This window comes from Lissotriton helveticus, chromosome 1_2 (assembly GCF_964261635.1).
Source record: "Lissotriton helveticus chromosome 1_2, aLisHel1.1, whole genome shotgun sequence".
NCBI classification, from domain to species: Eukaryota; Metazoa; Chordata; class Amphibia; order Caudata; family Salamandridae; genus Lissotriton; species Lissotriton helveticus.
In genome coordinates, this window is record NC_136058.1 from 215,946,023 (window position 1) to 215,961,312 (window position 15,290).

Here is a 15,290-nt window from a genome sequence, read left to right on the forward strand (position 1 = left end):
TTCCATCGTCATGGAAAGAGGCAGTAGTGGTACCAATTTTTAAAAAGGGCAATAAAAGCGACCCCTGTTGCTACCGGCCAATATCCCTAATAGACGCATCTTGTAAGCTATTGGGGAGAGTAATATTGGCTCGCCTAGAGACATGGGCAAATTCATCGGGCGTCATTGTGGAGTCACAGTATGGCTTCAGAAATGGCAGAGGTACAACGGAGCAGTGTCTCAACTTAGACCTGATCATGGGTAAGTACATAAAGGCCAGGGGTGTTTCTATGCACCTGGCTTTTATGGACTTATCCAGTGCCTTTGATACTGTGTGCCGGGAGAAATTATGGCTACTGATGGAGACCATGGGTTTTGAGGAACCGTTGATTACTTTGCTACGTAGATTACGCGCCGCTACATCCGTGGCTATTCGATATGGGCCTGGAGGTGAAAAGACAGGGCCCATCCCATCAACGGAAGGTGTCAGCCAGGGCTGTATTCTTGCCCCCTTTTTATTTTTAGTTTACACAAATGGTTTAGAAAAATTCTTGATTAAAAAAGGTTTGGACTTTCCTAAAATTAATGGCAAATATTTGCCCTTATTGTCTTATGCAGATGACACTGTGTTAATGACTTTGACTGCAAATAGTATGCAAATATGCTTGGATGCTTTTAATGAATTTATGTTGGGTTTAGACCTACAGGTAAACTTCACAAAATCGTTTACAATGGTCTGTGGCCCAAATAAGACTAAAACACGCAAATTTGTTGTGGAAAACATGGTTATCGAAAAAGTTCAACATTTTTGTTATTTGGGAAATGTTTTTAACAAATCTCTAAATTGGGACCCTCTTATAATATCACGGGTACAAAAAAAAACCAGAGCGATAGAGGCTCTTTTTTGTTTTGCTAGCAAACTAGGTCAAAAACCAATTGCTGAGCTAAAGACACTGTATAAATCAAAATGTTTGCCTGTGGCAATTTATGGCGCAGGGGTATGGGGATACCATAAATGTGCACAGTTACAAATTATGGAGAATAAGTTTTTAAAACACCTGTTATCAGTGCCAATTAGTTCTCAAAATATATTTTGTCATTCCGAGGTAGGCCTAGACTTTGTGAGTGACAATATTCACGTTTCCCCACTTCTTTTATGGGGGAAAATATGGTCCTCAGAAGACCTGTTGTTTTCAAAAGAAATTTTGAAAGATTGCATAAATTTGGAAAATGCCTTAAAAATCCCCTGGTTGTGTTATGTAAAGGAAACTTTTGAAAAAATCGGTCTTGATGATTTTTACAATAATCCATATCTGATTAATTCAGATACAAAGATGGTGATTAAGAACGCATACCGTACTATGGGGCACATTATGATGGAGGATTTTCTTCATTCTCCAGGCCGGCGGAAGCCACCGGCGGATGCGGAAAATCCTCTGCTGACCCACCAAAGACCCACCGCCACATTAGGATGGCTGGTGGGTCCTGGTTTCAGTCAGCTGCTTTTCCGCCGCGGTTGACTTACAACCGCAGTGGAAAAGCTCTAATATGGTGGCGGTGTCTCTCAGACACCGCCAGACATATTAGGATGGCGTAGAAGAGATGCTTTTCCGCGGAGGGTTCTCCGCCGTGGAAAAGCATACGGATCTTATTATTATTATTATTATTATTAATAGTGTTTTGTTAAGCGCAAACAACCCGGGGGCCTCGTAGCGCTATATTGTCTGAGTCAAGAGATGGCCAGAGAGCCAAGTTAGATAAAGAGGAGCGTTTTCAGATCTTTCCGGAATTTCAGCAGGTTAGATTCGCCGCGAAGGGAATCAGGCAGGGAGTTCCAGGCCTTGGCGGCATTCAAGGAGAAGGATCGGCCGCCCCATCTGGCCCGTTTGGTTCTGTTTACGGTGGCCAAGAAAGCTGAACTAGATCTCAGGGATCTATGGGGGAGATAAGGGGTTGCCAGGGAACAGATCATGGATGGAGCGGTCTTCCACATGGCCTTGTGCATAATGCACATAGATTTGAATACGACTCTGGCCTTGATGGGCAGCCAATGCAATTTCTTCAAAGCTGCTGTGCCAGATTCTCGCCGACTCAAGCCTAGGAGGAGGCGAGCAGCTGCATTTTGCGTAATCTGGAGTTTTCTTGTGGTGGAGATAGGAGCTCCCAAGTATAGAGAGTTTCCATAGTCCAATCGGGTTAGAATAATGGCTTGTACCATGATTCTACGTGCTTGGAAGGGTAGAAGTGGCAACACTTTCCTGAGCATCCGCATCAGGCCAAAGCAGGTGGCGGACAGGACAGTAGCTTGTTGCTTGAAATCTAGCTTTGAGTCCAGCCACATGCCCAGACTCTTTATTTGGGTCTTAGGTTGGGGCGGGTTTCCCATGCTAGGGGGCCATTCTAACATAGGACCAGGAGTGAGTGAGTTGCCCAAGATCATAAGCTCAGTTTTCTCACCATTGAGCTTTAGATGTGAGGAAGTCATCCACTGATTTATTGCTACCAAACATTTAGCGAGGTTAGGGGGGGAGGTATTAGGCTGGTTCATGGATACCACCAGTTGTGTATCGTCGGCGTAGGTTACAATGTCTAGACCAAACGAATGCACAATGTCAGCAAGGGGTTGTAAATAAACATTAAATAGGGTAGGGCTCAAAGACGAGCCCTGTGGTACGCCTTGATCAAGGGGCCATATTTTTGAGTGGGCATTGCTCTCGACTACCTCAAAGGAGCGATTCTCCCAAAAAGATTGAAGCCAAAGTATGGCCTTCCCTGAGATTCCTATTTGGCGTAGGCGATGGAGGAGAATGCTGGTATTGATGGTATCGAAGGCGGCACTAAGATCAAGCAACATAATTGCTACAGTGCCGCCTTGGTCCATCTGTTTCCTTGCCACCTCAGTCACTGTCAGAAGGGCCGCTTCCGTTCCTAACTTTGGGCGGAATCCTGCTTGGGACTCATGAAGCAGGAGGTTGTTTTCCAGGTATTGAGTAATTGAGGCATTAATATGTTTCTCCAGCAATTTGCTGACCCAGGGGAGGAGGGAAATTGGACGATAATTGGCCATGTTATCAGGGTCCAAGGTTGATTTCTTTAGTAGTGCTCTAACTTGAGCGCGTTTCCACGCCGTTGGAACTGTACCTGTGATGATAGAAGAATTTAAGACCTTAAGAATAACGGGCCTAATGATGTCTGCGATCTTAAGTAGATAGCAGGGGGGGGCAGGATCAGTGGGTGACCCAGATTTGACCTTCCTCATTAGAATATCAAGTGAGTCCTCATTGAGTAAAGGGAATTCATCCAGTGTCTGAGGCGTCGAATATGATGGAGTAGTTCCGTTATCAGTGACCCCAGTGGGCGGGTCGAATGTGGAAGTGATGTTCTGTATTTTCTTGTAAAAATATTCTGCCTGGTTATCACACCGTAGTTGGATTTTATTGGGATCGAGGGGAATGGCCGGGGTATCAATGAGGAATTTTGCGATTTTAAAGATTTCACTTGAGGAGTTAGAGGCACTGGCAATTTTACTTTCGAAGTAAGAGGCTTTTGAATTTCTAATTTCTACTTTGTATTTTTGAATTGCCTCTTGATGGTTAAGTTTGTCTAAATTATTACGGGAGACCCTCCAGGTTCGTTCCAGTTTCCTACAGCCTCTTTTCAACTCTTTGAGTTGTGGGGTATACCATGGTGAGTCTCTTGATTTAGTTTTTTCTTTGAGCTCTCTCAGGGGTGCGACCTGGTCCTGAGCTGTGCGCAACCAATTGGAATAATTGTCGTAGAGAGATGTGGGGTCTGTTCCCAATTGGGGGGGAGCAAGGGACAAGGATTCAGTCCACTGGTCCATGGAAATTTTTGACCATTCTCTCCCCTGCAGGATAGTACGAGGGACAATTGGTGTTGAGATAACTGGTGTCCATTGTATCGGAATCAAATAGTGGTCTGTCCAGACAAGGGGCAAGGGTGTCCCTACCTCTAGTCTTTGGTCATTGCTAAATACCCAATCTAGGAGATGACCTTTTTCATGAGTGGGTTGGAAGCCCTTCTGTGTAATTTGAAGGGCTGCCAGATCATCTACTAGAGATCTGGCCATCATGTTGCTGGGGTCATCCAGATGGATGTTAACATCTCCTAATAGTGAGAGGTGGGGACAAGTAATCACTGATTCAGCGATTTTTGAATGGAGTGAATCGAGAAAATCTCCTATTTGGTTAGGGGGCCGGTAAATAAGAATGCCTGAGAAAGTGGCGGTGGGTTCAAAATCCAAGGAAAAGTACATACTCTCACAGTTGGATATCGTGATCGGGCTGACCCTACATTGATAGTGGTTTTTAAGAAGAATGGCTAAGCCCCCTCCTCTACCCTGTGGTCTGTCCATCCTATAAAGGGCATATCCCAGTTGCATAAGAGCAGTAATGTCAGGGTCAGATACATCTTTAAGCCAGGTCTCTGTTAGAAATATTACGTCAGGACTGGTTTCTTCTAGAAGTAGCGCCATTTGCACCGCATGTTTGGTTAGAGAGCGGCAGTTTAGGAGAAACATTTTATAGTGTTTGACGCTATGGGAAGTACCACTATGACTGGTAAGCGTGTAGTTGCAGTGGGAGCAAGTGCCGGTGGTTGAATTCGGGTGGATTGAATGCCAGCAAGCATCTTGAGCGAGTGGCATTAGATTTTTCAGAGAGAGAGAGTCATACCGTATAGGCAGGGCGTCATCCGTGCTGGTTTGACCAGGGGGGGTGGCCCCTGGTCCCGTCCGGTCGCGGACAGGCGCAGACGGGCTTGCCTTTGGCGCGCCGCCGGCGCGCCTGCTGCGCCCGCCCACTGCGCGGACGGGCAGTGCGGATGTATTTATCCATTGATTGGGTGAGGAGGGTGGGAGGGACGATAGACTGCACCGTCTCCCTTCCCTACCCAAGATGGCGGCTCCGGTGGGTGGGGGGAGTGCCCAGCGTCCGTCGCGAGCGGTGCTGCGATGTCCGTTCGTGACGCTGCCTGGAGCGAAGCAGTCTCGCCCCAGGTAAGGATCTGGCTAAAAACTGCAAATTAAAATATATACAGAGTTTAAAACTGATCCTGACCCTACAATGCTGAAGGCAGCGCTAGTGCGAGCCCAAAAGAATTTCCGCAGTATTATTCGTAGTCAATAATATTCGTGGTCAATAACATAAATTCTCAGAAAGAGGCGCAAGAGAGCGCTGAGAGTCCCCGGCTCCCGCCTCAGGGAGAATAAAACAAACAATACCGATATCAGGGTATTGCAGCCCTTAAGTAGTCTGGGAGGGCGGGAGGGACGATAGACTGCACCGTCTCCCTTCCCTACCCAAGATGGCGGCTCCGGTGGGTGGGGGGAGTGCCCAGCGTCAGTCGCGAGCGGTGCTGTGATGTCCGTTCGTGACGCTGCCTGGAGCGAAGCAGTCTCGCCCCAGGTAAGGATCTGGCTAAAAACTGCAAATTTAAATATATACAGAGTTTAAAACTGATCCTGACCCTACAATGCTGAAGGCAGCGCTAGTGCGAGCCCAAAAGAATTTCCGCAGTATTATTCGTAGTCAATAATATTCGTGGTCAATAACATAAATTCTCAGAAAGAGGCGCAAGAGAGCGCTGAGAGTACCCGGCTTCCGCCTCAGGGAGAATAAAACAAACAATACTGATATCAGGGTATTGCAGCCCTTAAGTAGTCTGGGAGGGCGGGAGGGACGATAGACTGCACCGTCTCCCTTCCCTACCCAAGATGGCGGCTCCGGTGGGTGGGGGGAGTGCCCAGCGTCAGTCGCGAGCGGTGCTGCGATGTCCGTTCGTGACGCTGCCTGGAGCGAAGCAGTCTCGCCCCAGGTAAGGATCTGGCTAAAAACTGCAAATTAAAATATATACAGAGTTTAAAACTGATCCTGACCCTACAATGCTGAAGGCTGCGCTAGTGCGAGCCCAAAAGAATTTCCGCAGTATTATTCGTAGTCAATAATATTCGTGGTCAATAACATAAATTCTCAGAAAGAGGCGCAAGAGAGCGCTGAGAGGCCCCGGCTTCCGCCTCAGGGAGAATAAAAAAAACCCCATTGCGGGCCCCCTGGGTGAAGGGAGGTGGGGGGGTGCACATGGGGGGTACCTATGGTACCCCCCTACATTTACATGCAGAAAGCGGCAGGCACCGCGCGGTGCCTGCCACTATGTGCATGTAAATGCACTGCATGTGTTTTTAACATTGCGGCGGGTGCAGCTTGAAGCCGCACCCGCCGCAATGTTAAATATAGAGGATGTGACCGCCAGGGTGGCGGTCACATCCTAATTGCACAGGAGGGAACACCGCAGCACATGCGGACGTTCCCTCCTACACAGGGATCGCGGACGGACGCAAGTACGTCCGCGATCGTACTGAGCCCTATATTAGGTTTGTCTAAATATGAAAATCAGTTTCCATTCCAAACATTTATTCCCCAGCAACAATTTTATTTATCTTTTACTCTACACACGCAATGGCGTTTTTACTTAACCAGATTTCGGTTGAATGCACTGCACTTTTTAGTGGCTTTTCCAAAGCAAGGAGGTTGGTGTGAGAGACTACCCCCTTGCCCATGTGATAATGAAGCTCAACAATGCACATTGCACTTTGTGCTTTTTTGTACACTCTATAAAGCTCCGCATGATCACTTTATTAAACACCTCCTAAGGGACATTAGACCCTGTAATTTTAGGGAAGGCTTTGAGCATTTAAGATCACTATCAACTGCAGTTATATGTAGCTCTATGCTCAGCTTCATTAGATCAACAATTTTAATTAGGAATCGTTACTGATATTGTGTTTTCTGCTATCTTTGTTTTTGATCTTATTATTGAAAATTATTGAAACTAATAGAAATGATGATCTTGACTAATGCTTTTAGCTATAATGTATTAAATTTAAGTTGGTTGGCGTGAGAGGCTAATCAGCTTTTATACAATGTATGGATACCGTTTTCTGATAATACACAGTGCACTTTATATTTGCTTATTAGCTTGTGAGAATGATGTTTTTTGATAATGCACAGTGTACTTTATATTTGCATATTAGCTTGTGAGGGATGTGATTGAGATTATAGAATGAAATCTGTCAAAATCATGATTTTATAGCGCGGCGATTGAGGCTGCTGGCGTGTCACGGCGCTGTAGTCCGTTTTAAACTCCTTTTGACAGCTGATCACTAGCTGCATTGTTTTTAATCTTGGAAACTGTTACTCAGCGCTAACGGGCATTTGTGTATTTGTATTTTATAACTATTGGGCTGGGGTTTGTCTTACCTGTCTCCTTTGCTCTGGACCCCGTTCCGCCCCGGCATTGTGCCGTTTGCGCGGAGGGGCGATACATCGAGCACCACTTCCTGCCCTACCCCACTTCCGCCCTGCCTCTCCCTCGCGCAGGTCAGCGGTCTAGTGGCTGCTGCCCTGAGCTTATATTTAGCGCATCACTTCTGCCACAATTTACCTAGCGCGGCGATTGAGGCTGCTGGCGTGTCACGGCGCTGTAGTCCGTTTTAAACTCCTTTTGACAGCTGATCACTAGCTGCATTGTTTTTAATCTTGGAAACTGTTACTCAGCGCTAACGCGCATTTGTGTATTTGTATTTTATAACTATTGGGCTGGGGTTTGTCTTACCTGTCTCCTTTGCTCTGGACCCCGTTCCGCCCCGGCATTGTGCCGTTTGCGCAGAGGGTCGATACATCGAGCACCACTTCCTGCCCTACCCCACTTCCGCCCTGCCTCTCCCTCGCGCAGGTCAGCGGTCTAGTGGCTGCTGCCCTGAGCTTATATTTAGCGCATCACTTCTGCCACAATTTACCTAGCGTGGCGATTGAGGCTGCTGGCGTGTCACGGCGCTGTAGTCCGTTTTAAACTCCTTTTGACAGCTGATCACTAGCTGCATTGTTTTTAATCTTGGAAACTGTTACTCAGCGCTAACGCGCATTTGTGTATTTGTATTTTATAACTATTGGGCTGGGGTTTGTCTTACCTGTCTCCTTTGCTCTGGACCCCGTTCCGCCCCGGCATTGTGCCGTTTGCGCGGAGGGTCGATGCATCGAGCACCACTTCCTGCCCTACCCCACTTCCGCCCTGCCTCTCCCTCGCGCAGGTCACCGGTCTAGTGGTTCACTTCCCTATTGGATAAAATGGCGACCTGGTGGAAGCGCAGCGGACGAGCGCAGCGGAGCGCCGACTTCGCGCCGAAGTTGCGCCAAAGTCGGGCCCATCTGCGCCCGTCCGCGGCCAACCGGGGCCAGGGGCATTCCACTCTGCTCAGCTGATCAGATATACTCCATCACAGCTTTGCTCCTACTGGACCCCTGGTACCATTCCTCTCGCCGTATCCAATCGTGTGACCTCTCTTGGATTGTTTACTACACCTTTCTGCTCTCCCCCGGAGATTGTTACCCAGCTGACACTTCTGCCTTCTACCCTACCCCCCACCCCACCCCTTTCCTTTAATCCTCAATCGCTGGTATTTAACATCTCGGCTGCCCTACTCAACACCCGGTCAGCTGTCCAACACCAGTACGAGCTATTTGACTATATCGACACGCATGAACCTGATCTCCTGTTTTTAACCGAGACCTGGTTCAGAGCGGACTCCCTGCCCAATGTTCTAGCTGCACTGCCCCCTTCACACTCTGCCATCCGAGCGGATCGGCCTGAGGGCAAGACGGGCGGAGGAGTAGCCTTGATAGCTCGTGCCGACTTGCACTTTCAGATCCTCCCCTTTCCTATAATCCCTGAGGTTGACTGCTTGGTAGCGCGCTCGACCTCATACCAAACCCCTTTGACCTGTGTCCTTGTCTACCGCCCCCCTCAACTTACTTCATCTTTCATTTCTAGCTTCCAAGATCTAAATGTTCCCACAACTCCCCCCACCATCTCTCCCTGCCCTTGGTCGGACCATTCCCTCATCTCCTTTTCCCTTGCACTATCTCCTGAGGTTAAGCCCCCGCTCCCCAAGAACACCTGGGTCAGGAAATGGGGCAAAGCCGATATGCCCTCCCTTTGCTTATCCTTGTCCGAGTCCAGCCCTGATCTCTCAGGCCTTGCAGCCCCAGTCCAATTGGAATCCATCAATAACTGGCTGATTCAATCGGGCGACAAATTCGCCCCTTTAAGGCGGATTACGGTTAAGCGAGCCCATGCAGCTAATAGGTGGTTCCACTCTGACCTTAAGGTGAAAAAACTAGCTGCACGGAGAGCTGAGAGAGCTTGGAGGAGAGCCTACAGCCCTTTACTGAAATCCACATACCATACTGCCTTACAGACTTATAAAAAAGGCATTCTTGAGGCTAAAACAGAATACTACTCAGGAAGGATTTTAGCGGCAGAGTCCCAATCCAAAGAGATCTTTGCCACCGTCCACGAATTGGCAGCATCCGATAGAGTTACGACTACAGTCCCTCCCTCTCAACATCTCTGCGATTCGCTAAATGAATTTTTCATTGAGAAAGTCGCACAGATTAAAATTAATATACCTCCTCCCTCGCTTACCTTTGTTAACCCGTCCCCTCCTTCCTCTACTTCCAAACTGGCTAGCATCCCCCTGCTGACCAAGGACTCACTCCTCCCTCTGCTCCGGCGGGTGAAGTCGGGTTCCCCCTTGGATTTTGGTCCCGCTCATGTTTTAAGAGAGATCTTCTTGGCCTGTCCTATCCCTCTCCTCACGCTTCTCAATGACTCACTAAGTAATGGTGTGGTTCCCTCTTTTCACAAATCAGCAGTTATCATCCCGATCTTAAAAAAAACTGGTGCTGATCCCTTGTCCCCAGCTAATTACCGTCCCATTTCCCTCTTGCCCTATTTGGGAAAGGTCTTAGAAACCCATGTCACGACTACCCTGAGCACTTATGTGGAGGCAAATCACTGCCTCTCCCCTTGCCAGGTGGGCTTCCGACCTCTACACTCCACAGAGAAGGTAGTGATCTCAGTGATGGACGGACTCCGCGAGGGCATTGACACCAACCTTTCGCAAGCCCTTGTTCTCTTGGACCTGTCCGCCGCTTTTGACACGGTTGATCACTCCATTCTTCTCACTCGTGTCAGGGCAGCGGGCATAGAGGGCTCTGCCCTCTCCTGGCTCAATTCCTTCCTGTGCGATAGGGCACAGGCCGTTCATCTTGCTGGTTTCACTGCCTCCTCACGAAAGGTGGAGTGCGGCGTCCCCCAGGGCTCTTCTTTATCCCCTCTTTTGTTTAATTTATACATCTATCCCCTTATTTTTTCATTGCAGCAGCTCGAGGTCACGGTGTTTAATTACGCCGATGACCTCCAGCTCATCTTTAACCTCTCTCACTCCCCCTCCTCTGTTCAGAATTTTCAAACCGTTATGTTATTCATCCAAGACTGGATGAACTGCAACCACCTTAAACTCAACCCTGACAAGACAGAGTTGGTCTTGACAGGAGGTGGTTGCAGTCCCTGGTCCCCCTCGTTCTGGCCCCTTTCACTTGGTGCCCCCCCCTCCCGGTTCCTAAAGTCAAAACCCTTGGGATCTTTCTTAATTCCCAACTATCTGTAAACCCCCAGGTCAGTTCGGTGATTTCCTCTTGTTTTTTTTCCCTCCGGATAATTAGGAAGATTTCCCGCTTTTTCTCACTCACGGCACTGAAAATAATTGTGATGGCAATGGTGCTCTCGCTCCTCGATTATGGGAACATAATCTATAACGGCGCACCGGCCTATGCCATACACCGTTTGCAGCTAGTGCAAAATCAGGCTGCCCGCCTAATCCATGGGTTGCCCAAATTCCACGAGCAACCCCACTGCTGAAATCATTGCACTGGCTACCCGTGAGGGAACGGGCCTTATTCAAACTAGGCTGCCTCACCTTCCAGGCCAGGATGGGCACTGCCCCTGAGTTTATATGCTCAGCCATCAAACCCTATCTGCCGGGCAGAGAACGCCGCTCCACCCACATGGCACTCCTGGTCACACCTCGCTTCAAGAAAAAGAAAGCAGGTGGGGCAAAATTCGCGGTTCTTGCACCTGCCTTCTGGAACTCCCTTCCCATGACACTTAGGTCTGCAGCCTCCTATTTAGAGTTCCGGAAGAATCTGAAAACCCTCCTTTTCTCCAGAGCTTTTGCTGCCTAACCTGCCCCTCTTGCTGCTGCTGCTAGTATTAGCTCCTATAGCGCCATGAAACCGCTGGGTATAAGCGCGCTCAATAAATGTTTTTAAATTCGAATTTTATATATTGTTTTTAATGTAAATTTTATGGACAAATATATGATTATGTTTTTATGTATTCTGTTCTTGATATATTTTGCTGGTGTCTTGTGTCTGATATCTGGGAAATGAAATACCATTTGTGATTTTGTAAGTTTAAAACTGTACACTTTTATGATTCTTTTTTTTTAATCGAATAAAGTAACTACTGACTGACTGAATTTGTTTACTTGTGGTGGACCACCATTCAATCAAATTAATAATTTCACTTTCTTGCACTACCCTCCCTAAGACATGAAGTGCCTTATTATGAATTTTGGCAGTCCAATGGACTGCCAAACTCACAGTGGCTGTGCGGCTACTGCCGTACTGGTGGTCCGACCGCTCTATAACAAGTAGGGCGGTCGGATCGCCATGGGACCGCTTCTATGGCAGTCTTGAGGCCGCTGCGGCCCCACCATGCATATTACGACTTTCCTCTTTGCCACAGTTTTTATGGTGGTGAAACCACATGAAAACTGTGGCAGATAGAACACAAAGGGTGCCCTACAGGGCCCCCTGTTGCCTCTGGACTACAAGATGCATGCAGGGGGGCACATCGCCCCCCTGTCTGCATGCACACCCAGGTCCTGCAGGGAATGGACTTGATAGTCCATGCCCTGCAGGAACTTGCTTTGGCATTCCCATTGTGGTGCCTTTTTTATAGGAACCGTTGTGGGGCCACCTTGTTATGATCTGGCTGGCGGTGCACACACAGGTTTGGCAGTGCGTGAGTGGGGCGGTTAAGGTCCTGCACCGCCAAACTCATAATAACACCCGAAATGTTTTTCAAAGTACAGAACTGAATTTGCTTGGTTTTCTTCAAAAACAGAACAAAAGCATGGATGATGCAGCAGAGATTGAAGACTAAACACATGTAGGAACCATAAGGACAAGAAGAGAATTTGTAATTGCACATATAGTTTGTCATCAGGTCTTTTTCATCTGTCCCTTTAAAACGTTATGAATTCAGCCACAAGATAGAAATCAAGCCTTTTAGTTTGTTATGCAGTGCATAAAAGTTTTGAAATAAGGCACTTTGTATGTATTTTCGCTTGGAAATGTGATACAGCTTTTGCAGCAGCTCTACACCTTTCTTAACCAGGACTTTGGTTGTGCAGACCCTAAATGAATTAGCTACATTTCACCTCAATGATTAGTCTGGAGGGATGTTATCTGAAATGGGACATCTGGAGCACAGTCTCTTCTTCCACATATTCAAAGAAGGAATTTTAAGATGAATCGGCCAATGTTTTGTTTCACCTCAAAATGCACCAAATATATCAAATTAACTGCACATTTTTCAAGTCATTTAAGAAAATGTCTCTGCTTTTATCATCCAAAACAAAGCATCTTAGGACACCAAATATTTAATATTCGAATCTTGAGATGTTTTGGATAAGTTTTCAATACATTACAGAAAATAATAATTTTCAAGTCCTTTTCTGCTGCCATTTAACTTCCCACTACCCCATGGAGTCAGATCATTGGCCCAGCTGTGCAGCCAAGTTCAGCGCCACAAAGTAATGGAAGGGACAGCTAAACCTCCCTACTACTCACCTCCCCTGTGAAACGAATGCAACTATGCAAATATTAAACTAATGCTGTCAACAGTGCTTTAAGTGGGATGAAAAAAAGTGTTTTTTTTTAAGGGGCGTGGCATTAGAAGTATGACGAGGACACTTTTCCAAGCGACATAGGGTAGGGATTTAAACACGTAAATTGCAAGTCTGTGCTTCACACAGCATGCCACCTGACACGTATTTGGAAGTCTCTGTGAATCTTGTGTCACTACATCCAGACATATAACACAACAGACCCATGCAACGCTTAAGCAAACTATTCCTCTTGTATTTCCACTGCATGTTAGCAGCGAATAAAAAACAACAAGGAATTTAACATGAATTATTAGACATGGAAAATTTCAATTCTGATAGGAGTCTGGGAATGAAACAGTACTAAGGTCTGTGGAATTAGTAGTGGCCTTCGGTTGGTTTCTTTCACTCCCATTATCGCCTTCACACCATGCTCCTCTTTTAGACACTCACTGCTGTTTTCTATCAGAATCTTTCTTAAATCCACTATCGCCATCTCTCACAAGTCATATCTTCAGAACCATCTTCTTACTCTCTCCCTCTGCAAATGTTTCCTTTAAACTTCTCCATTTACTCGCTTGTAAGCACTACATTTTCCTTTGCCGCTAGCCTCACTTCAATTGCTGTGTACCTCTTTCACACACTTTCACATGAAATAATAATTACAATTGGCACATGTGTGACCGCTGCTATGTGCGTTCTGCAGAGGCGCAGGAGTCCTTGAGCATGTAGTCCGAACATCATTATGACCCAGCGACATGCACTGCAAAAGATTCTTATTACTTCAACCTGCAGCACCAGAAGCTCTCAGTCCGACCCCAGAGATCTATGCCACTGGGTGGAGGGAGATCTTCCTGGAAGTGGAACAAAGTAAAAAGAAAATGCTACAGAATTGTTAACTTAATTTTAAATTAAAAATTAAATAGACACATTTATTAACTTAAAGACACAGTTTTAAAATATTTATTGGAGCAAATATTCCTCTAAAGTTGTTATGTTTTAAAAATTACAGATTGGCCTCTATAGAAATAATTTAAAAGAGTGTATTTATAAAAAAAGAAAATTTACATTTATTATTAAATTAAAATAGAAATTAAAATATATTCCCATAAAACAAAATGTAATTGCACCTTTTAAATTCCTGTCGCCGTGATATAGGTTTTTAAAAGGTGCAATAATATTTGCCTTAACAGCCTGGAACTTGTAATGAGTGCTATGTCTTCATAGTGGGGGGGGGGGCGGGGGACAACCAATGCAGCCTACTTGTTTTCTGGCTCTTGGTTTCTGGCTATTTAATGACTACTACACTAATGTTCTTCTGTGACAATGCGTTGTGATGCTAACATGCTTACAAATGCCAATGCATTGTGATCTGTTATCATGTGTGTGCTATCCCGTGGTGCAGGACTGCTTTTAAAATATAAATTGTACCCAAACTCAACTTTGGTGTTTGGGGCACTCATACATTGATAACCTACAATATTTCAGCATATTAGGTAACTCCCAGGATCTTCCCTAGTTGTCCCAAGTGGTGAGGGGGTATGGTATTTGTAAGGAGGACCCTTAATAGGTTTTATGTGCCCTGGGGATAGAGAAATTGCACATTTCACTTCCCTCATTGTAGTAAAGTACTTCCCAAAATCCACTGTTGTGCTAGGAACACTGTGTAGTGAGGATCTGCAATATTTTTACATTTTCAGAATCACTAAAGTCTCCTCTAGGTGGTATAGTGTTAAGGGATTCTTTACATATAGCCAGGGTCCTTATAAAAGATGTTTTATAAGCCCTGATATTGGTGAAAATACCTAATTTAATTTTGTCATTGCAAATCACCAGCCACATAGGTTAAACTGTTATTCAGTTATTAGTTAATAAATAACTCTAGGCGTTGCATAAAATATCATTACAGGGCTTACTAGAATGGTAGCGATAAATCCAATAACATGCTGTTGTTGAATTTATCCTAAAATCTACAGAAAAGTAGTGACAAGACTTTCTTGTCTGTAAGCCAAAATGCAGCCTTCTAGTGGTCTGCTCTGATTGGTCAGAGTTAAGTGGATTAGCTGGCTGCTTTGATGAAGTGATAAGTGGCACCTAAGGTGAAGAGCCATTCTAGGATGAGAGGGTTCTGCTGCATAGGAATGCCTGCACAAGGGGGAGGGGTCATAAACCATGAGCTTCAAAGGCCTAGGGGACAGGCAGAGACAGCCAGTACCATCTATGCCCTCCCCCTCTGAACCCAGGAAGATGGAAGGCTTAAGGAAGAAATGTGCAGATGACAGGGGGAGGGAGACTATGGAGATGAGCCATCCTGGAGGTTGGTTCACCCAGCTCTTGCCTCTCTGCTTAGACTTCAGCTATATTGCATTTTGTAGAAATAATGCTCTCCTGGATACTATTGTGCCACACTTTGGAGGAAATGGTCATGTTCTAGGGTGTTGCCCTGCACCTCATTGGTCAGGGGTGCCTTCCTGTTTGACCCCAGCGAACACTAAATAAG